This window comes from Pinus tabuliformis, chromosome 7 (assembly GCF_031772625.1).
Source record: "Pinus tabuliformis cultivar Carrire ecotype Pingquan chromosome 7, CPIR1, whole genome shotgun sequence".
NCBI lineage: Eukaryota > Viridiplantae > Streptophyta > Pinopsida > Pinales > Pinaceae > Pinus > Pinus tabuliformis.
In genome coordinates, this window is record NC_142293.1 from 82439408 (window position 1) to 82462457 (window position 23050).

General features: G+C 37.0%; 1 protein-coding gene across 2 annotated transcripts in view; it reads left to right on the forward strand.

Annotated features, from left to right (window-relative positions):
- Nucleotides 1-23050, forward strand: part of LOC149245297 (Alkaline-phosphatase-like family protein) — a 377731-nt gene that overhangs the window by 86570 nt on the left and 268111 nt on the right. The gene's annotated exons all lie outside the window — the stretch shown is intronic.

Consider the following 23050-nt stretch of genomic DNA (forward strand, 5'->3'; position numbering starts at 1 on the left):
TTCTGTCTGTTTAGCTGTGCTATTGTTTCTTCTTTGTGGCCTCCCTCTAATAGCCCTTGCGGAGTTTCCTTGAGAACATTAGATCCTACCAACTGGAGAAAAGTTGCATTGTCCTACAATTTTCTGGCAAAAGCATGGGTTCCAGTTAAGGTTTTTATGTAGAACAAATATCTGGAAATTGAAGACATAAAGAAAACCGAGAGACATGTGAGAGTTCTCTATATTGCATTGCATGAATGAGAAAGTGAAAGCTTTCTTATAAAGGGTTACAAGGTATTTGAGTCAGTCCACTTTATGAATGCGGGATAGATCGAGAAACACACCAAAGTGAAGTACAGTATAAAATAATTTGAAGTCAAAGTGATTTTATTAATGCCTGTGTTTAATTTCTAATTGACCATTATAATCTGACATTTACATTAACACCCTCTCTTAATGGCCAATCTACTAACTATACCAATCTTATCCCAAAATTTACATATTTCTCAGGACCCCAAGACTTGGTGAAAATTTATGGAGTTTGGTCCTTTGTGGGACAATATTACAGGTCAGTATATCGGTATCCATCCTCTACAAGTTGTATGATGAAGTGGCAATGTAACTCAGCATGCTTGGTACACTTATGGAAAGCTCCAGTGTTGGCTCTTTTGAGAACCGCTTTGTTGACACAGAGTATGGGTATTAGTTATGTTTTCTACATCTTCATGTCTGAAAGCATCCTTCTGAGACAATCTGTTTCACACACTCCTTTCATTGCCGCTCGATATTCTGCTTTTGTTGATGAAAAGGGTACTGTGTGTTGCTTCTTGTTGTTCCATGTGACTATACTTGTGTCAAGGTTGATTACATATCCTGAAGTTGTTTTTCCATCTTCCACACATCTGTCCATAATGAATATGTATACCCACAAAGCCTAGGGTCTTTGTTTAACTTGTATAGAATGCAAAGCCAAGTTCCCCTTTCACATATCTGAAATTTGAACACCCTCTTTGCTGCAGTCCAATGCTCTACTTTTAATGCTGTCATGAATTTGGAAATGAAGCTCACATTGTAACTTGAATCAGGCTTAGTGGCTGTAAGATATGCCAAGCTCCCCACTAGCTTGCTATAGAGTAACTCATAAACTTCCTTAGAGTCAGTCTCAGCTTAAAGTGTTAACTGTTTCTCCATAGGTGTAGACGAGATCTTGCAATCTGTCATTCTAAACTTGTCAAACAAACTCCTAACATATTTTGTTTGTGAGACAAAGATGATGCTTCTTGTTTGCTGAGCTTCCACACCTAAACAGTAATGTAAGAGGCCTACATCAGTCATGTCAAAAACTTAGATTTGATATGTTTAGTAGCACTTGCCTCACTACTTTTAATAATGTTGTCATTTACATATGCCATATATGACTTGTAGAATGATATAATTACCAATGCTTTTGATGTATGGATTGGAATCTGGATTCTGAAGGACTGTGCTGGAACCCCTCTCCATCCAAGTTCTTTTCAGTCTTAATGCATTATGCAGTAAATGCTTGCTTCAGGTCATATATAAGCCTTATTTAGTCTGTAAACTAGACGCTCCTTCCTTGGAACCTGAAACCCCTTTGATTGATGCATGTAGATCCCTTCCCCCAAATCCCCATTGAGGAAGGAACTCTCCTCTTCCATCTGAAGGACCTTCCAAGGAAACTCTATTGTCGTGGCTAGAAATAACTGGATGTTGTTCATCTTTGCTGTAGGAACAAAGGTTTCCTCATAGTTAAAACCTCTCGCTATGAGAACCCTTTTTCTTTCAACTTTCAATCAACTGCACCTTGTACTTATTGAGCGTGCCATTTGCCTTGTACTTGACCTTGTACACCTATTTGCAGTGAATGGGCCTCTGTCTTGGTGGAATATTTGTGATATCCCAAGTCTTATTTTTCATTAGACTTTCATTTTCAGTTTCCATCAATGTGGCGAACATCGGCATCGGGATAAAATCGGCAAGGGTCCGGAAAACCAAAAAATCGGGAAAAATCAGCAAACATCACTAGGCCAAAAAATCATGAATTTGAGATAAGGGGCTTGACAGCAAGGATCCGTATGCAGCTTGAAAACAAGATATTGCCGTGTACTCTCAGGAAGGAGAAGTTCTTTTAGTGGGAGATTTCAATGCTAGAACAACAAATAATCAAGCTAGCATTCTTTGTTGCAAAGAAGATAACAATCCTATTTGGCTCACTGAAGAGGAGAATCCCCAATGGGTGAGGGGTTCAGAAGATGACAAAGTTAGCAATCATTTTGGAGAGGAGTTGCTTACATTGTGTGGGGCTTTCAACTTAATTATTTGCAATGGTCTAGATAGATGGAAAAGGTCTGGGAACTTCACTTGCAACATATACAATGGGGAAAGTGTCATTGACTATGTGATGTGTTCACAAAGCTTGATAGAAAAGATAGACGAAGTTAGTATTGGAGAGCATATTTGAGACCTAAAATCAGACCATAACCCAATTTATATAAGGTTATCGTGGTTAGAAGAAAGGCAACATAGGAGGAAAACCCAATGCTCTCGACAATCACTATCAAGGGGCAAAATTATTCTAACACAAGAAAATTGTACTATCTTCAAGACAATGTTAGAGAGATTAATTCGGAAGGAGAAAACAGGTTTCAAAAGCTTCAATAGTCACGAGTTAACAAATATAATTCAAAGTGCACTTGAGAAGTGCAAAAGAGCAAAAAAAAGGAAATCAAAATCAAATTGTTTTCCTGTAAATGCTTGGTTTGATGAGGAATGCAAAATGGCAAGGAGAACCTTGAAAAAGGTAGGAAAAGAGAAGATGAATGTAAAATTATATAAGCAGATACTAAAAAGGAAAAAAGATGAGTTCATGCAAACAAGGAGAGAAGAGTTAATATATTTAAGCAAGAATAATCCAAAGCTTTTTTGGCAGGAACTGCAACCATGGAAGAAGCAAATTGAAAATAATATTACAACCAATCAATGGTTTGAATATGCAAGGCAACTCTATGAAAAAGAATCTGAGGTGGAGCCCCCCCCAGGATCAACACAAATTCGAATCTCTTCACGTTACAAGAGGTGGAGAATGGAATTAAGAAGCTAAAAACAGAAAAGGAAAAGGACATGGTTGAACTTCAAGCAGAGTATCTAAAATGGGGAATGAACGCTCTTGCACCTCACATCATGGAAATATTCAACAACATCATTCAACAAGGATTTCGGAGAGATTGGACAACTAGCCTAGCAATACCCCTTTTTAAAAGTGGAGACATTAATAATCCATCCAACTATATAACAACTATGATCAATCCTTTGTTTGCAAAGATTTTCGGTAGCATGGTAGAAGATAGAATTAGTAAGTAGGCAGAATTAAAAGAAAAGAGGGCAAGAGGACAAACAAGTTTTAGGTTGAAACATTCTAGAGTGGATCATGGTATCACGTTGAGACACATTGTTGAAAAGGTTTGGGAGGACAAAGAAGAAGTATTTTGTTGCTTTGTTGACTTCAAAAAAGCATTTGAAACAGTCCCTAAGATAAGTTGTGGTGTAGAATGGAAGAACTTGAAATTCCTGTGCATTATAGAGCCGCTGTCTATAGACTTTATGAAGAAGTGAAAGTCAAAATTAGAACCTCAACAAGGATTTCAGAAAGCTTTAGAAGTGATAGTGGGGTCAAGCAAGTTTTCCCTCTATCCCCTACTCTTTTTGGTCTATATATTGATAAATTGGAAGAGTGGCTAAATCTGCAAGGTGGAGATGGTGTTTGGTTGGGGGAGTTTGTGATAAAGATTCTTTTATATGCTGATGATATTGTATTGATTTCTAAATTGGCCCATAGATTGCAAATGCACTTATATGCCCTTGAGCATTTTTGTAGAGCAGTGGGGATGCAAGTCAATACTATCAAGACCAAAATAATGATTTTCTCTAATAAAAGGAAGCAGAGCCAGCATACGTTCTTCTTTGAAGACAACATTCTTGAAGAAGTAAATGAGTACAAGTACCTTGGGATTGATTTCAACAACAAACTCAATTGGGAGAACTGCAAAAAGAAGAGAATTTTAGGAGGGTAGAAAGCATTATATGCTCTTCAAAACAGATGTAGAGAGGCAAAGTTATGGGATTGGAAAACGATTCAAGTGCTTTTTGGACTCCTAGATTGTCCAGTAATGCTATATGGGTGTGAATTGTGGGCTAGCAGCACTCCTGTCTCAAAATGGAAACAAATTGAGAAAATCCAAAAACGCTTGATCATGAGCAAGTTCAAAATAAAAAGTTCAGTACCTTATGAGATAATGTTGAGTGAAACAGGAGTAACTCCCATTGAAGCAATTGCTATGGTGCGGCTCAGAAGATATCTAAAAAGAATTGAGCAAATGAGAGTAGGTAGATGGCCTAATGTTATCTTCAATGAAGGCACGAGTGAAAGAAAGAAAACATGGATGAAACAAAACTACACATGGATGCAAAAATGGAATATCTACCTCAATGCATGTCCCACAAATAACAAGGAGCTAAAGGATTTTGTTATGGAGAAGTTTCGTAAAAAGGTATGGGGAAAAGAGTTGGGTAGAAAGAAGAAATATTACATTGAAGAATTCAACCCTCCGTGTGATCTACAACAAAAAGAGTTCATTGGAGCTAGCATTTCGTGGAGGACAAAGGTTCTTATTGCTCAATTAAGGACCAACTCACATCAACTTCGGTGTGAAACAGGGCGGTGGAAAAGGCTTAAAGAAGTTTGGGAAGAACGGGTGTGTACATTTTGCATGTCTGGGACTGTGGAATTAGAAAAACATTTCATTTTGGAATGTGATGCATTCAAAGACATCAGAGAGAGTTATGAGAACATGTTAGCATTAATTTCTTGGCATTGTCTTTTTAGCGAGAGGATTGTTGGAAGGTTGGGCCAACTCATCATCAATTTGAATCGGAAAAGGATTGAATTGCAAAAAGTGAAAAACAGGGAACTAATGGTCTCGTAGACTATTTTTAGTCTCGTGGACCTTAAAATATCATTTCATTTCATTCCAGGATGTTATCGAGATGTTCACAACACTGGTTTCCATGGCTTTATCCCATTCAAGTTTCCTTGTTGCTTTCTTGAACTGGTGTGGCTCATAAGCTCCCTGAACATTGGACATGAAAGTAAAGTGAACTATGTTTTGTTTTTGTTTGGTCTCACCTCTCGATTATCATCTCGTGATCATTTCACCTTTCTAAACGTCTCCAATGATGTTGTGCCACCACTTGGCCTCTTATTGGGATCCTCATCCAAGTTAGTATTGTCAACATAACTTGTACTATCTGTGTCTGCGTCTTTTGAATGCTGATTTGGTTGTTTGCATCATAAATTATGACGTAGAAGACTTCTCATGTTTAGAAGACAACCATTAAAAAATACAAAACATATTCATTTTTTTAAAATTTTAAACATATGAAGCAACATCAACATTGGATAAACACATTCACACATAAATATGGATAAATCACTGATATATATGATGTAGTGGATGCGAAATAAAAAATGATACATCAAAGTTGATTATAGATATTTAATCTTGAATTTTGATAGCTGTCTAATCAAGGACTCAAAAGTGGAGAACCAATAGAAATTAGAAAATGACACCACATATATAAATGCATCTCATCATCATGTGATCTGAAATCTACAGGATTTATATTTGCGCAATTTCACCAACGTTACTAAGGTTTCCTTTATGTGAATGAATGATGGAAATTAAGCTGTTAATATGCCTTAAACATAAACTTTGAGAACTGAAAATGTTGAAATTTCTAAGTCTAACCCATTAGAAATTATTCCTGCATTATCGGGTTTATTTCACCTACTTGTTTATTCCTTAACAAGTTATTTAACCATATAAATACTGAAAAGAAACACAAATGCAGTCTCAACCATCTACAGATCATCAATTGAAATAACAAACAAACACACAAGGGACACTGTTATTTTTGGACAATCGTCCCCGGAAAAACCCAACTTAGCAAAACCGGTGCAGCAATTCTGAGGGTTTTATTATTAAGCAGCGTTCTTGAGTACAACTAGGGTGCCAAACTGGTTCACCCAACAGAGATATCTACTTGACAGTAATACCTCTCTTCGGAAGCAGATATTCAAGAAGTCTGCTCCACGAAAATCTCTCCAAAGCTTCTCTGAGGCTCTGCGTCAGCCCTCTTGGCCTCTGCGTAGCTCTGAAACCCCTTGCGTCAGCTTTCTGCTGCTCTGTGTTGGCTCTCTGGCCTTCTGCGTCACCCACGTAGGCCCTGCTAGCCTTTGTGTAGTCACTCTGGCCCTCTGCGTGGCTCCTGCTGGCTCTGCGCTGGTCCTTCGACACTATCTCTGCCTCTCTGCTATGGACTCATTGCCCCTCGCTGCAACTCAGATCACTTGTTCGAATTTTCTCAGCAAACCCCGCTCCAGAAAATCGAACTGACTGATCAATCTTGGTGTATCTCCAACTGACCCTCAAGCCTCCTCTTATACTTTTTCTGTTGAGTCTTCATCGACCAAGATTAAATCTCTAATCCACGGCTAAGATTAGATTTGGCTTGATCCATGTCATTTAGAACATTCTCATTCACTTTTATATTAATACCCATTAATATTTTAATTTTCCTAAGTTTAGACTTAGGAACTCCATTAAAAATATTAATTATTTTAATATTTCTCTAATCGGGTGGAATTTCCCCAAACCATTTCTGGGTCTTGGAAATCTCATGTGCTTTAGCCTCTCCACCGATTTTTATAGCTAGATCACATCCAATGCTATCCCAAATCAACAGAAAATAAGAATTAACAACAACAATAAAAGACGCAAACACAACAAACATTGTTGACGGAGTTCGTCCCTCCTGGACTACATCTCTGGGTTTGCTTCCAATGGGCGTCTGTTATATTAGAAATGATCCAAAAAATGTTCTTTACATAGAATTTCACCAACTGAACTGTGCACGCATGCACTGCTGGTTACTATCAAAATGAAGACCTCTATCTTAGCTCTCCAACGCCACTCTCCGTTCTCAAAAAGGCTAAGGATGGCCAAGTTACGCTCAAAAGAGCATTTGTAGGCATAAACAAAATAGGTTTTTGAACTCCACTGTACAACTCCACCCCTGTGGTGTATTGGAAAACATTTTATAAGGCCTCGGGCAGGTTCGAGGGTCAAACCCTCGGACCTCCCCGGGCTATACATGGCATATGGTTGAGGTATTAGGTGAACAAATATATTTTGGTGCAATACAAACTATACACATAGCGAAATAGTTTTAACAAATATTAACCTTGGCGCATATCCATATGGTTTAAAACCATATATTATAACCACATTCAATTTTGGTTGGTGCATTATTTAACATATATAGCATATATTATAACTAATATAAGATGGTGGAATCCGGTTGGAGCTCGGGGCATTGCAATTTGAATTAACCATTCCGTGCCACTTAACTACACCGTTTGCCACGTCAACCACTGTGCAACCACGTTAACTCCGACGGTGACTGACTGCATACATATCTGACGGTTGGCAGTGACTTGCTCCCCGACGGTCACAACAACTCCGACTTGTGGCACGTATCATTATAACCTCTGATCCCCACGTGTATTTGTGGCATGGCATAGGTGCCACCTATGTGCGCCAGCTGGACTACCACCTATGCGCGATCGAACTTGGTTGCAACACACGTAATATACTCCGCCATCGGACTTGGTTGTAGCACATGTTATTATATGGTTTTTTAAAACCATACCATTGGGTTTAATATATGCGCCCACCATATATATATATTTGCACCATGGTTATATATAGTTTGTAAACCATAGTAAACCTGCACCATAGTTTAATATATGCACCAAAGCCTTTACACCATATAACAAATCAATCCTTGCGTTTGGTATAAAATTAATGCCAAAATGTGTCCACCATGTAACCTGAATATATGCAACCAAACTGGACTTTGACTGGGTTGACTTGACCACTGCCATGTGTCAAGCTGTGAGAATGCGACTTGGCCAACAAGGCCCCATTTTTACTCATTTGCCATAAACTTCAACGGGCATTTTCTCCTTCAGCCGGAGGCCAATTGTGAAACCGAATATACTGCCGGATTTAGCGCAACGAGCTCTTCAACTTGGTGCTATTTCCAGGAATATTTGAGACCTTTGAACTTTGAGCATTTTGAGGATCCTCCTAGATCATCATGAGATAGATGTGCAATGACAAAAGAAACAAATGATAGTTAACCCACTGAACCAATGAAACAATTAACCCAAAGAATGGATGTGGTATCGAGGGAATGATGAAAGATGTTAAGCTAAGTCACAAGACACGTCCTCCAAGGTCCCGTGTCCCATATTTTACGTGTCAGACACGAAAACGGCCCTAAAACGTGTCGAAAACGTTTTTCATCGTGTTCTGTAAAATGTAAAACGTATTCGCCAGTTTTCGTCGTGTCCTGCATCTGGAAAACACGTATTCCGTTGATAGAAAACGTTGCCTGCATAAGTTGCAATTTTTTTTGAAAGAAACAAATAATTTTTGAGTGGGGCAGCTTAATGATCAAGTCTAGGCCCTAGTATTGATATGCTATTCATGGTAATGTTAAATTCTTAAAGTAAAAGTGACATTCTCCTTAATCTTCATTTTCATCCTTTTACTTAAATTTTTAACATTACCATGAAATGACTCAGGATGTTTGAGAGTGGTTCCGGCCTCATTGGATTTCATATGGAGAAAGTAGAATTTTAGATTTCATTCAAAATGCAGCAAACTTATCAGTTTTTCAGAATTTCAGGATTGGGAGATTGTAATGTTTCCAGGTGACACCACCTGCGCGAGCTACCCCTGCCACCAGTAGAGGACGTGGTCTACCTCCTATAGCTCCTACTTCTAGTTCTTCAGCTTCTAGAGCATAGCAAACTCCACTACCAACTCCACCAGCACCAGCATCTACATCTAGAGGGAAAGGGAAAGCTGTGGCATTTTCTCACAAGAGGGGCAGAGGAAATCAATAGGATTAGACTTTAGTTATTTTCTTATGTGCTTGTAAGTTGTACATGAACAATGAACATTGAATATTCAAGAATCAAGACCAAGCATATCACATTCTAATTTCTAAATAGTAAATTTTGATTCTATTTATTTTTTTAAAGTGAACTATGAACTTTGAGAAGTAATTATATTCTAATTTGATTAGATAAGCTGCAACCTGCAATTTAATATGGATAAAAAACTATATTTCGGTATATATCTATATATATATATATATATATATATATTATTAAATATATATAAAACGTGTCCCCGTGTCCTGTTTCCAGGTCGCTGCGTTTCGTATTGAATACTCATATTTACGTGTTCTCCGTGTCTCATGTCCTCGTGTCATGTGACTTAGATGTTAAGTATGGAATGACATGGACATGCTACTTTAATCCATATTTCCCAAATAGTGCCCCTCCTACAACCCTAAGGCCTTAGAGGAGGTCCCATTGGACTAGGGCTAAATACTAACCCCATGGTAAGGTGAGAGAACAAGTTTACAGTCAATATTGGTCAATCGTCCAGATCACCGCTTTATCCATGCTAGAATTCCCAAAACATTAAGTAAAAACACTTGATTGCAAAATGGTTAAAGTACTTGTTGAGTGGTAGCCCACCTTCATTCAAGATAGATGCTAAATAGTGAGAGGTGTATGACCTATTTAAATGGCGGAGGAATGTGGCATATCATCATCACTGGGTAATATGTAGGGCTGCTACCTGGCTATCCAAGATTCGAGAAAAAAATTTCTCCTATGGGAATTACCCAAATTTTGGTGGGTAACGGGCCCCATTAATCCAATTACATAGCGTCAGTCACACATATAGATATCTTTGCCATGAAGCATTTGTCATGCAGCAGGTATTCAATAATATGAGTTTGATTGTCGAGTGCTGGCATTTCAAAACACTTGTGAACCAACTTTTCTATGAAGCGGATCCTAGGTGAATTTCAGCAGATCCAGATCCAAATTCGTTTCCAATATGAGGATCCACGAATCCAGCCACTTGGCACCATGGATTGGTAACATAGATTAGGAGGTATATAACAATGTTGATAATATGGTCGAGATATCGACAATTTTCGGAAATATCACGATGTTTTCGGCAATCCAAAATATCATCAAGAAAATATCGCGATATTTCCTTGCCAGAAAATATCGCAATATTTTCGAAATATCGCCGATATCTCGGCCAAATATCGCGCGACAACATAAAAAATTGTCGGGCATGCTGGGCTGCAGTTAGAAAAGGCAATTTGGTCATTTCATTTGCTCATTTTGGTTTCTGAGTCTTGGAGAAGGAAGGGGAAGAGCTTTGTGGTGGTTGTCAAGGAGGGATTGAGGATCAAACAACCATTATCACAACCAACTAAGAATTGTTTGTGGATCAAAGATTGAAGAACAGTGAGACAAACTTCATTTCTTCCATTAACAGGTATGTTCTTTACAACCCCGATGTTAATGATTTTTTTCATAGATTTAGGGTTATGCTTGTTTGCCTCTTTGCCTACCAACATTTTGCTTCTTTGTTTTTTTTTTCCATTTGCTTTGATTTTCATGCCCATGAGCCAATGCAAGGGTTTTCTCCATATTTGGACAACAAGCTTCATCTTTTTTTTTAGACTTTCTTATGCACCCTCTTATTGCCATTTTTCATTCACATTGCAAATAATGTAGTAAAATAAATATTTTTTAAAATGAGGTAGTTATTACTTATTATTTTTTGTGTTGGGGTGTTTAATGCCAATATTTTGTTTTTTTGGGTGCCCTAGGTTTGAATTAGTTCACTACAAATATGCCAAAAGCCTTGGACCCATTTTGGAAGTATGGGGAGCCTAATGGTGGGACAAATTAGGCATATATATCATGCAAATTGTGTGGAACCAAGATGGCAGGAGGGGTTACGCGATTGAAATACCATCTGACTAAACTCCTTGGACATGATGTAATGGCTTGTACAGTTTCTAGTGCGGAGGTTGTACAAAAAGCTCTTGAAACAATTGATGAAAAGACAAAAATATAGCTGCTAGGGAGAGTGCACTGATCTCAGATAGATAGCTACTAGTTTTATTTGTTTTGCTACATATAAGTTTATAATTCATGATGATGAGATACTTTTATATATGTGATGTTATTTTGTATTGGTTCTCCACATTTGAGTCCTTGATTAGACAATTATCAGAGATCAACAGGATTTGGTATCGCCTTTGATGTATCGTTTTTATTTTACATCCACTACATTATATATATCAGTGCTTTCTACATATTTATGTGCCAATGTGTTTATTTCATGTTGTTATTGCTTTATATGTTTAAAAATTTGAAAAAAATGAATATATTATGCATTTTTTTTGTTTGCCGATATTTTTGCCGATATTGCCGATAAGATGTTTTCTGGACCCTCGCCGATATTTTGCCGATACTGATATTTTCAACACTGGTATATAATATGAAGAGAACACAGAGAAAAACTGCCAAATGATAATCCATCCAAGGATGAGATAGATGAGTGTCTTCTAACCATGGTGCTGATTCACCCAAGCCAAAAACATGGGTGTAAGCCAAAGCTGCCATAATGGAAGGAATCTACTAGTCCACCAAATACTCCATATGTGTCATCCTACCAACCTTTGATATATGGTGGAAATCACATGTGAACCCTCGTAGAATATAAGGGTTAACAAAGTCAACATTCGTAGAGGTGATGTTTAGGGTCTCAATAATTTTTCATAAGGATATGGTAAGCTTTTCAAAATGATTACAGTTAGTTTTTGTAGCATCGGATGTGTTCTAGCCACAAAATATGGTAGAGAGGCTCTAATACATGAGATCCCCAAAACCTAGAAATCGTTTCTAGAAATTCCATCTAGAAATGACTTAATTAGATTATTAATTAGTTTTTGAATGTTTCCTAACTCTAAACTTAGGGAATATGGTTAATTAATCAGTATTAATTAAGTTAAGGTGAGAATCATCTAAAAACTCACACGGATCGATTTAGAGATGATCTTAGCCATTGATTATGTTTTAATCTTGGCCATTGGTGCTCCAATAGAGGATTATAAGAGGAGGTCGATGTGGTGATGGAAAAAACACTTGAGTAATTCGATTTCTTGGCATATTGATTTACAGAGTAGCAACAGTCAGTGGTCGAAGAGAGAGATAGAGATTGAAGCAGTGAGAGGGGCAGAGACAATGAGGCTGGAGGAGGCATTCCAGATCCAACGCGACCATTCGTAGAGAGACAAGAGAGCCACAAAGAGGTTGATGCTGGGGCAACGTAGCAACTTTTAGAGGCAAGATCGATTTGCTGAGAGGGAGAGACATCTTCAGTTCTAGAGGTTGGGAAGGAGTCCCAAAGTGCTGGAGAAGCATCTTTTCAATCAACAGAAGGAAAAACGACTTCATCAGAGACCAGTCAGAGGCTTGACGTCCAGCGGGTTGCGTAAACCAACGCAGAGGCTGACGGAGAGGGTCAGAAGGCCGTATTTCTGAAGGCAAGTCGTGCTGGAAGTTTGCCTATGGGGTGAGGAAAATTCCTCATGAGATTTTTGCCAGTATTTTTCTTTGTAGGATTGCCAGATTTCAGCATCCAATTGTACTCATAATTTCTCATTGCTGCATAATAATAAAACCCTCAGTTGCTGAATTGGTTTTCCCAAGTTGAGTTTTTCCGGGGACTTTTGTCCAAAAATAATTGTGTTATTTGTGTGTGTGTGTGCTAGCATGTCTTAGTTTCCAGCGTGTTGTCGCATAGAATGTCTAGGCACCGCGACAATGGCTTAGATCGGGGGCTGTCACCCTGATCCCTAATCTCTTCGTTTAAGCTGTTTCCCTACAGCAGGCTAAGGGGAGTAGACCCTATGGAAAAACGGAATGAAGATGAACTAGTTGGGAACCAACCAGTTCGGGAGACACAGTGAAGCGATCAATTACTTGATTAAGATTTAACAAGACTTATAGGATTTGATTAGATTAGATTTTAAACGATTGATACCAGTGTCTTATGGAGTCAACGATCTTGCTAGGGAAATGAAGACCAAGTTATAGATTAGCAATTGCTGCTTAGATGAATGACTATCTTATATGAAATGCAGACCCTAAAACTAATGTGAGATGCAAGAATCTTAGTTAATTTTGGTTAAATGCCTTGGTTAATTTTAGTTAAATGCCTATCTAAGTTTTAACCCTTCGATCCTTTCTATATTGAGCTTGATTTCGTAGTAATTGGCAGAAAAAAGATAAGGTGAAGCACACTAAGGTGTGATTAATGATACCTCTCCTGAAAATCTAACATACCCGGTGCCTCCAGCGCTGCAGAGAGCTGTGGCTTTGGCTACTACAAGGTCACGTTTTAAGTACTATTAAGAGCAGGCTGCTCAAGAAAAGATGGATGGATACCTATCTCTCTATTGACCAAGCTTATGCTTGGAAGTAAATTTTATTTATGCAAAACTAACTTATATGCAAATGCACCAGATGATGAGAAGAGATGAAGTTAGATTCAAGGATGAAAAGATGCTTATGTCGCAGAAACTTCCAATACCCAAATGAAATGTTCGCTTTATTAAATGAAGACTCAAAATTAAACCCCTGAAGGTATTACAATTAGAACACAAACTTATTTCAAATCTTTCTGATACAGTTATAGCTCAAAGAGAACAAAAATTTCTTTGCAATTAATATCAATAGATGCTCAAAAAATACTCGGTTTATGAAACAAAAGGATATGTATTTTATCACAATTCCATGACAGAGTACTTAATTTTTCAGAAATTAATATTTAAGACAACAGTAAAAAAAACTTTATGATCGCAACAATATGACAATGAAAACAGTAAGCTATCAATGATATTTTTATGCCAAAAATTTACCGAAAATTTTCGAAACTTGCCCACATGAATTATAAATTTTTTTCAGCCTGTTATGATGTGATTTCCGGAACTATATTAGATCTGATATACTTATTATAGCCAACGATTAAAACATGAATTAAGCCTAATGATGAATACCCAACTCAAGAAATTAATTCCTTAATGTATTAGACAACTTAGGCACTGATTTTGGGCTAACCCACATGAAATTTTTCCATTGTTATATTTCAGATTTCAGAAACAAAATTATTCAGAGATAACAATGACCCAAAATGTAGATCTAGGCCAAATTCTTGATACACATCAAACATAAATGACTTATTAATGTATTTAACAATTTTTTAGTTAATTTCATACCACTTAGATATGTATTTCACCACTATTAGAAAGGTATATGACTGCTGTATCAAACAGTGAGGAAAAAGATGGTTTAAAGATCAAACCCTTAGGCCTTAGTCCTTGAAGACCACTTGCCCAAGTTGCCAAAAAACTTTCAATATCCGAAACACAAATTTTTACCAAATTTTTTGCGAAAACCTACCAATGATTAGCTTTAGAAAATCAAATATTCAAATCAGAAATGGAGCAAGGGAATCTAGAGCCAATGAGAGCTAGCACTAGGCTCAATATAACTAGCGTTGGGCTAGGAGAAGGCAGAGCTAGGCTTAGGAGCCCCAAAACTTAAAACCTTGTTCTGAAAAAAAAATATTTTGCTTCAGATCTTCAGATTTATTGCAAATCTTTAATGACCGGCGTTGTAAAAATATCTGGGATAAGGTTTTGCTCTCCAGAGCCTAGATTTGTTTAAAAACCCCCAGATCTACAAATCTCAAGATTAACTTGGCTGATTTCTTAGATCTATTCTTGCAAACAATCTTTGAGCCCAGATTTTGCCCTCCAGGGTCTAGATCTAGCTCAGATCTGAAGATTTTCTTGGTTGATTTCTCATATCTATTCCTGCACACAGTCTTTGAGCATAGATTTTGCCCTCCAGTGTCTAGATCTAGCTCAGATCTAAAGATTTTCTTGGCTGATTTCTCAGATCTATTCCTGCACAAATGAAAAGAGAAAAACCCAATACCCAATATGTACAAAAATTGAAAAAATCCAAAAAGCCAGAATGTTAAATTGAAAATTATGTTACAAAATTTCAGATCTACACAAGTAAATAACAGATCTATACAAATAATTTACAGATCTATTAGATCTAAGGAGTATGAGTCTAATTCCGCTCCCAGATTTGATAAACTAAGGCTCTTAATAGTCAGATCTATCAAAATTTCCACAAAATATTTAAAAGATTTTGAAATTTTAGAGAGGTACTAGCCTAAAAACACCTTACAGGAAAAATATTATCGTTAGATAAATCTTGAGGCTTATATGAAGTAGGCTCTTTAGAAAATGTGTTGAGTTGGTTGGTCCAACCGAAGACTATCCCCAAATGCTCAATGAGAACCTGAGAGATCTTTTGCAAACACTAGATCAACCATCAAATCAAGTAGAGAAATAGAACAACAATAAAATTTTGAAGAAATAGAGATACCTGCTACTTCAATCAAAACTAAAAAATGTTACCCTAGATACAACAAACTGAATAAGGTACCTATATTCAGATTATTCTAATAGAGCTATTGATTGATAGTTTTCACATAATATTAAGCAGAAATTAAAACAATGTTACCATAAATTCATGAAGAGGAACACTACAACATGTTGAAATCCCAAAGACTTTTGCATTAATTCAAAAAAGTATACATTAGAGCTTGAGCGCTTAGTACACGATCTAGAGATCGGATGATTTGACTGGCAAACGACCTCTTATTTAAAGATAAATCCTCCAACGGCTAGTTTGAGTGATCCTCGTCAAAACAATCTCGACCGTTGATGAGGATCAAAATTTCTTTTAATCTCATCCGTCGAAATTTTAAATTATTGAGGAAATTCGAATTTTTCAATTAAATGCATTTTAATTAATTCAAAAATTAAAATTTTGAATTAATTTCCTCAAAATTTTGACTTTGACTTAACCCCAGGGACCAAAGGCTTAAAATTTAGCAAAATAATCAATTTACCTTAGTCCCTGGACCTCTTAAAATTTAATTTTTAAGGACCAACGAATTTTGCCTTCGGAGAATTTAAATTTACCTAGGACCTAGAATTAATTAAATTTCTGGCTTAGGATTTTAATTAATTTTGGCCAGAAAATTTAATTAATTAACCTATGAGGGGATAAATTATTTTTCTAACCCTCAAGACACTTTACATCATGATTTTTACATTTTTACATCTCAAGGGGGAAGACCCATTTGCAAAAGACCCTCACAGACTACCCAGTTCTGCGACACAAAATATAATCTAGCAGATCAAACAATTTGTAATAAAATAATCTAACCAAATAGTTAGGATTATTTCCAAATCACTTTTATATAGACTCGATCTAGAACACTAGGACTCCCCTAAGATCTCAGTTACAAAATCCATTCCAGTTTTGGGGTAAGGTTGAAGAAAACTTTGCCAACCATCCGAGAATGGATCGGTGAGACAAAAAACCTCCCGAAATGTAGATCGTCACCAGAAAAGTAGGTTTACCTAGGTAATTGCATACACGACACGGATCTGCTAAGATTATTTACATTATACACATGCAGACTGGGTTTACATTATAAAATGATGATCAAGCTGATGATGATAGCTCGACGACATGAACACATTGATTGGGCACTATCCCTTTTGCAAAAAAAAGGGGGTGTACTACTATGGGTCGTTGACACGTAGTGGTAAACATCTGGCTCTACTTGGGGACATGTTGCTGCATTGGAGGAATGTGAGAATCCAGAATTTGCATCCATGCAACACACAACATAACATAAGTAACGTCCATCTAAAAATCATGATGTAACGTTAAGCAAAGGAAAGTTATAAGCTCTTCATTTATTAACTAATCTAATAAAATGAAAAACACAAATCTCACTACAAAATGAAATACTGAAATAACAGGGCATAAGGTTAGTAATACAATACAAAGATGCTCCATGGCATCAGATGCGTTCAATATAGTGCATACTGAGCATTTCCCTGTTTTCAGGTAAATCTGTCGGTTGTTTTCTCAGATGTGCCATGTCCAATCCTGCATATGGTAGGACTTTTTTCGATCCGAAAATCATGCTGCTCGTGTCCATCTAATGCATCAAATCGTTTTCTCATTCTTTTTCTCTTGCGCTTTTTCTTTGTGGCAGGCTGTATCACTGATGATGTGGAACATTCTGCTTCAAAACTCTCAGATGAATTATGTAAGATATGCATGACATGTCTCTCTTCATTCTGCATCTGCTCTGTCAAGAATGATGGATCAGTCTCACAGGTGTCATGAGTTATAACTTGATCTTCTATGACTGGTGGATTAACCATGTGAGCGTCAACCTGATTCTTATCAATTTCAATTTCAGGGTCACCTTCAATTAACCACTTTTCAATGGAACAAATGACCTCCTCATAATAAGATGGAGCTTGCTGCAGCAGATAAGGAGGCTTTTGATCTGTTGACGTCTCCTTGTTTCTTTCATCCTCTGATCGATGCTGAAATTTCTGTACCTGTATTGTTATGGCATCCATCTAGCTAGAGTGTTCAACCTTCATAGCACTGACTTTCTTGGCATGGTTTTCCTCCATGGTCAATAACTTATTCTGAAGACATATCTGATCAACGTCCACATCTTTTATTACTTTTTCATTCTTTGCTTTCATGCCCATGAAACAATTTTGCATATAGTTTATCTCTTTCGTATCATTTGCTTGCATGGTAGCTAACTAATTATTATAATTGAATCTCATGATGGTAATTTCTTCATCCATAGTTAATAATTTGCTTTGCATAGAATTAATTTCTCTGCTATGATTAGCTTTCATGGTTTCCATTTCCTTCTGCATGTCAGTCCTCGTATCCTCCATATTCTGAGCACACTTTTTTACTACGGTGGTTACGTGATTGAAGTGTTTAATTTTCATGATTTCCATCTCCTCATCACATTTTTCTAGTTGAGTGTATAAAGTTCTCATATCCTTGACGCAATCAGTCACAAATTTCTCTTGATTAAGCTCCATATTTTTTACCAACTGCATTTGACTGAACTGCATGTCTTTAACCAACTGCTTTAGTTCTTCTATAATTTTCTTATCATTTTGCCTTTCATTGTCGACATTGATTTGACAATTTGTCCCTGTTTTTCCACTGTCATGGATTTGACTTGCAACAGTACAAGTGAATGGCACATTTTGATATGGAGAATTGTCTTGAAATCTTTCATTGACAGCTAGATCCTTCAAAAGATCACTTTCATTCTGTTGCATAATTTTAGGGGCACAAGGCGAGCTACCTTGATAACCATATCTATCCTTAAAAGCATTGACGATGTCTTGTAAAGAAGCGAAAGAATCTTCAGGACAATTATTAAACCAATTCAAAGCATCACCCTCTAAAGAAAAGACAAATAGACGCATTTTGACATCTTTATGATCATACTGGGGAAAACTACAATATCTGAGTATTGTATGAGTAAACCTGCATAGATGCTTTCTAACAGTGTCTAAATCACCACTCGAGAACAAAGACAATTTATGAATGGCCACTTCCAAAATATCATGGAGAACATCAATAAAATGACACGGGGTAAATGAATCATCCATGATGACTTGCCTGAAGGATAAATGAGGGACCAAATGAATGCTAGAGAGAGACCTCTGCTCAAGAAAATCAAGAGATCCACTAGAAGCGAGCTTCTAGTAGAAATTCTTGTAAGAAATGAAAGAAGTGGAGTCGCCACATGAACATGAACCTAATTCTAGGATTCAGAAGGCAACAAACAACCGGATATAAGGGAGGGCTTCTTATTTGAGAAATAATAAATGGAAGAAGTGGAGTCACCACCCAAGCAAGAAACGAACCGAAATGTCTAGGTGCTAAAGGTGCAGATGAAACAATTAATGAAATGATGAAAGATAGGGCGATGAAAAGATCAAATGACGTCAGGAAATGTTGTGCCGCTTGACAGGCTAATGAATGGCGGAAAATATGAGATGATTAAAACGATGTCGAAGAAACCAAGGGCATAAAAAACTCTTTCCCCGATGGAAATGCCAAGGAGTGTTGACTTTGCCACATTGCTGGCTCGAATGAGAGATGAGAAAGATGAAAGATGAATGTCGAAGAGCCAAGGCCCAATAAATTGGTCCCCGACGACGGCGCCAAAGAATGTTGTCGTTGCCGGCCCAAATGAAAAGATGAGAAATGAAAAGTCGTTGAAACGTCGAGAATAAAATATCCCCAGCAACGACGCCAAAAATGTTGTTGTTGCCGGCTCAAATGAAAGATGAAAAATGAGAAGAATGATAAGGAAATGTCGTTGAAACGCCGAGAATAAAATGTCCTCGACAACGACGCCAAAAAATGTTGTCGCACAAAATGTCTAGGCACCGTGACAATGGCTTAGATTGGGGGCTGTCACTCTGACTCCCAATCTCTCCGTTTACGCTGTCTCCCTACAGCAGGCTAAGGGGGGTAGACCCTATGGAAAAATGGAATGAAGAAAAACTAGTTGGGAACCAATCAGTTCGGGAGACACAGTGAAGCGATCAAGTACTTGATTAAGATTTAGAAAGACTTATAGGATTTGATTAGATTTTGAACGATTGATACCAGTGCCTTATGGAGTCAACGATTTTGCTAGGGAAATGAAGACCAAGTAATCGATTAGCAACTGCTGCTTAGATGAATGACTATCTTATATGAAATGCAGACCCTAAAACTAATGTGAGATGCAAGAATCTTGGTTAATTTTAGTTAAATGCCTATCTAAGTTTTAACCCTTCGATCCTTTTTATATTGACCCTGATTTCGTAGTAATTGGCTGAAAGAAGATAAGGTGAAGCACACTAAGATGTGATTAACGATACCTCTCTTGAAAATCCAACATATTTGGTGCTTCCGATGCTGCAGAGAGCTGTGGCTCTAACGACTGCAAGGTCACCGTTTTAAGTACTATTAAGAGCAGGCTACTCAAGCAAAGATGGATGGATATCTATCTCTCTATCGACCAAGCTTATGCTTGGAAATAAATTTTATTTATGCAAAACTAACTTAGATTCAAGGATGAAAAGATGTTTATGTCGCAGAAACTTCCAATACCCAAATGAAATGTTCGCTTTATTAAGTGAAGACTCAAAATTAAACCCCTGAAGATATTACAATTAGAACACAAGCTTATTCAAATCTTTCTGATACAGTTATAACTCAAAGAAAACAAAAACTTCTTTGCAATTAATATCAACAGATGCTCAAAAAATACTCAGTTTATGAAACAAAGGATATGCATTTTATCACAATTTCATGACAAAGTACTTAATTTTCAGAAATTATTTTAGGACAGGAGTAAGAAAAACTTTATGATCGCAACAATATGACAATGAAAATAGTAAGCTATTAATGATATCTTTATGCCAAAAATTTACCGAAAATTTTCCAAACTTGCCCACATGAATTATCAAAAATTTTCAGCCTGTTAATATGTGATTTCCGGAATTATATCAGATCTGATATACTTATTACAGCTAGCAATTAAAACATGAAATGAGCCTAATGATGAATGCCCAACTCAAAAAATTAATTTCTTAATGTATTAGACAACTTAGGAACCGATTTTAGGCTAATCCACATGAAATTTTCAGACTTCAGAAACAAAATTATTCAGAGATAACAGTGACCCAAAATGTAGATCTAGGCCAAATTCTTGATACACATCAAACATAAATGACTTATTAATGTATTTAGCAATTTTTTAGTTAATTTCAAACCACTTAGATGTGTTTTTCACCACTATTAGAAAGGTATATGACTGCTGTAGCAAACAGTGAGGAAAAAGATGGTTTAGAGATCAAACCCTTAAGCCCTAGGCCTTGAAGACCACTTGCCCAAGTTGCCAAAAAAATTTCAATATCTGAAACACAAATTTTTATCAAATTTTCTGCAAAAACCCACCAATGATTAGCTTCAGAAAATCAAATATTCAAATCAGAAATGGAGCAAGGGAATCTAGGGCCAATGAGAGTTAGCACTAGGCCCAATAGAACTAGCGTTGGGCTAGGAGAAGGCAGATCTGGGCTTAGGAGCCCCAAAACTTGAAACCCTTGTTCTGAAAAAAATATTTTGCTTCAGATCTTCAGATTTATTGCAAAATCTTTAATGGCTGGCCTTGTAAAAATATTTGGGATAAGATATTACCCTCCAAGGCCTAGATCTGTCTCAAAACCCCCAAATTCATGAAGAGGAACACTACAACACGTTGAAACCCCAAAGATTTTTGCATTAATTCAAAAAAGTATACATGAGAGCTTAGTACACGATCTAGAGATCGGATAATTTGACTGACAAACGACCTCCTATTTAAAGATAAATCCTCCAACGGCTAGTTCGAGTGATCCTCGTCAAAGCAATCTTTACCGTTGATGAGGATCAAAATTTCTTTTAATCTTATTTGCCGAAATTTTAAATTATTGAGGAAATTCGATTTTTTCAATTAAATGCATTTTAATTAATTCAAAAATTAAAATTTTGAATTAATTTCCTCAAATTTTTGACTTTGACTTAACCCTAGGGACCAAAGGCTTAAAATTTTGCAAAATAATCAATTTACCTTAGTCCCTGGACCTCTTAAAATTTAATTTTTAAGGACCAACGAATTTTGCCTTCGAAGAATTTAAATTTACCTAGGACCTAGAATTAATTAAATTTCTAGCTTAGGATTTTAATTAATTTTGGCTAGAAAATTTAATTAATTAACCTATGAGGGGATAAATTATTTTTCTAACCCTCAAGGCACCTTACATCATGATTTTTACATTTTTACATCTCAAGGGGGAAGACCCATTTGCAAAAGACCTTCACAGAGTATCCAGTTCTGTGACACAAAATATAATCTAGCAGATCAAGCAGTTTGTAATAAACCTAACCAAATAGCTAGGATTATTCACAAATCACTTTTACATAGACTCAATCTAGAACATTAGGACTCCCCTAAGATCTCAGTGACAAAATCCATTCCGGCTTTGGGGTAACGCTGAAGGAAAACTCTGCCGACCATCCGAGAATGGATCGGCGAGACAAAAAAACCTCCCGGAATGTAGATCGTTACAAGGAAAGTAGGTTTACCTAGGTAATTACATACACGACACGGATCTGCTGAGATTATTTACGTTATACACATGCAGATTGGGTTTACATTATAAGATGATGATCACGCTGATGATGATAGCTGGACGACACGAACACATTGATCGGGCACTATCCCTTTTGTGAAAAAAAGGGGGTGTACTGCTATGATTCGTTGACACGTAGTGGTCAACACAACACATTATTTTTTTGAAGTTTTATTTGTGAAGGTTGCAATGTATTTATTTCGATATTTGCCATAGTAGATGAATTGTTAATTAATTAACAGTTAGGAAAAATAATATTGGTTGATGCAATAGGATTCCAGTTTGGAATTTTCACATGGTATTAGAGAGCAGTTGATCAGTTGGAGAGCTTAGAGGTGAAAAGAAGGAATTTCACTGCTTAGTGTGGGCAACAGGTTGAAATTCTCAAGGGCAGCGCAGTCTTTTGCTAGAGGGGCAAAAACATTAAATCCTTCCAGATCGAGTGATTCCAGAGGCAGAGGGAGCAACTCAAATTTTTCGTTGAATAGATCTCTAGCTGGATGTAGAGGTTTTTGCAATAGTTTGCTAGTGCAAACTCAGCGTTGGGGTTGAGGAGAGAAGAGCACACAGAAAGGGAAAATTTTCCTCAGGGAACTTCTAGTCTCAAGAAGTTAGATTTTCCTTGTAGATCGATAGTAGTTGTGAGTAGATCTTCTCACTCCAGAAGGGAGTGCGAATAACAGAGCAACAACCTAGCAAAAGGAAAGAGGAAGTTTTCAACAAATTGTTGAGATGGCCACTGGTGTTTTAAAAACCGACTGGCTTGAACCGGAAACCAGTCAAACCTACTGGTTCATTGGGCGACCGGGTCAAATAGCTAAAAAAACTCGGTTGAAGGGTCCATTTCGCCCAAATTTCCCAAAAACGGTCC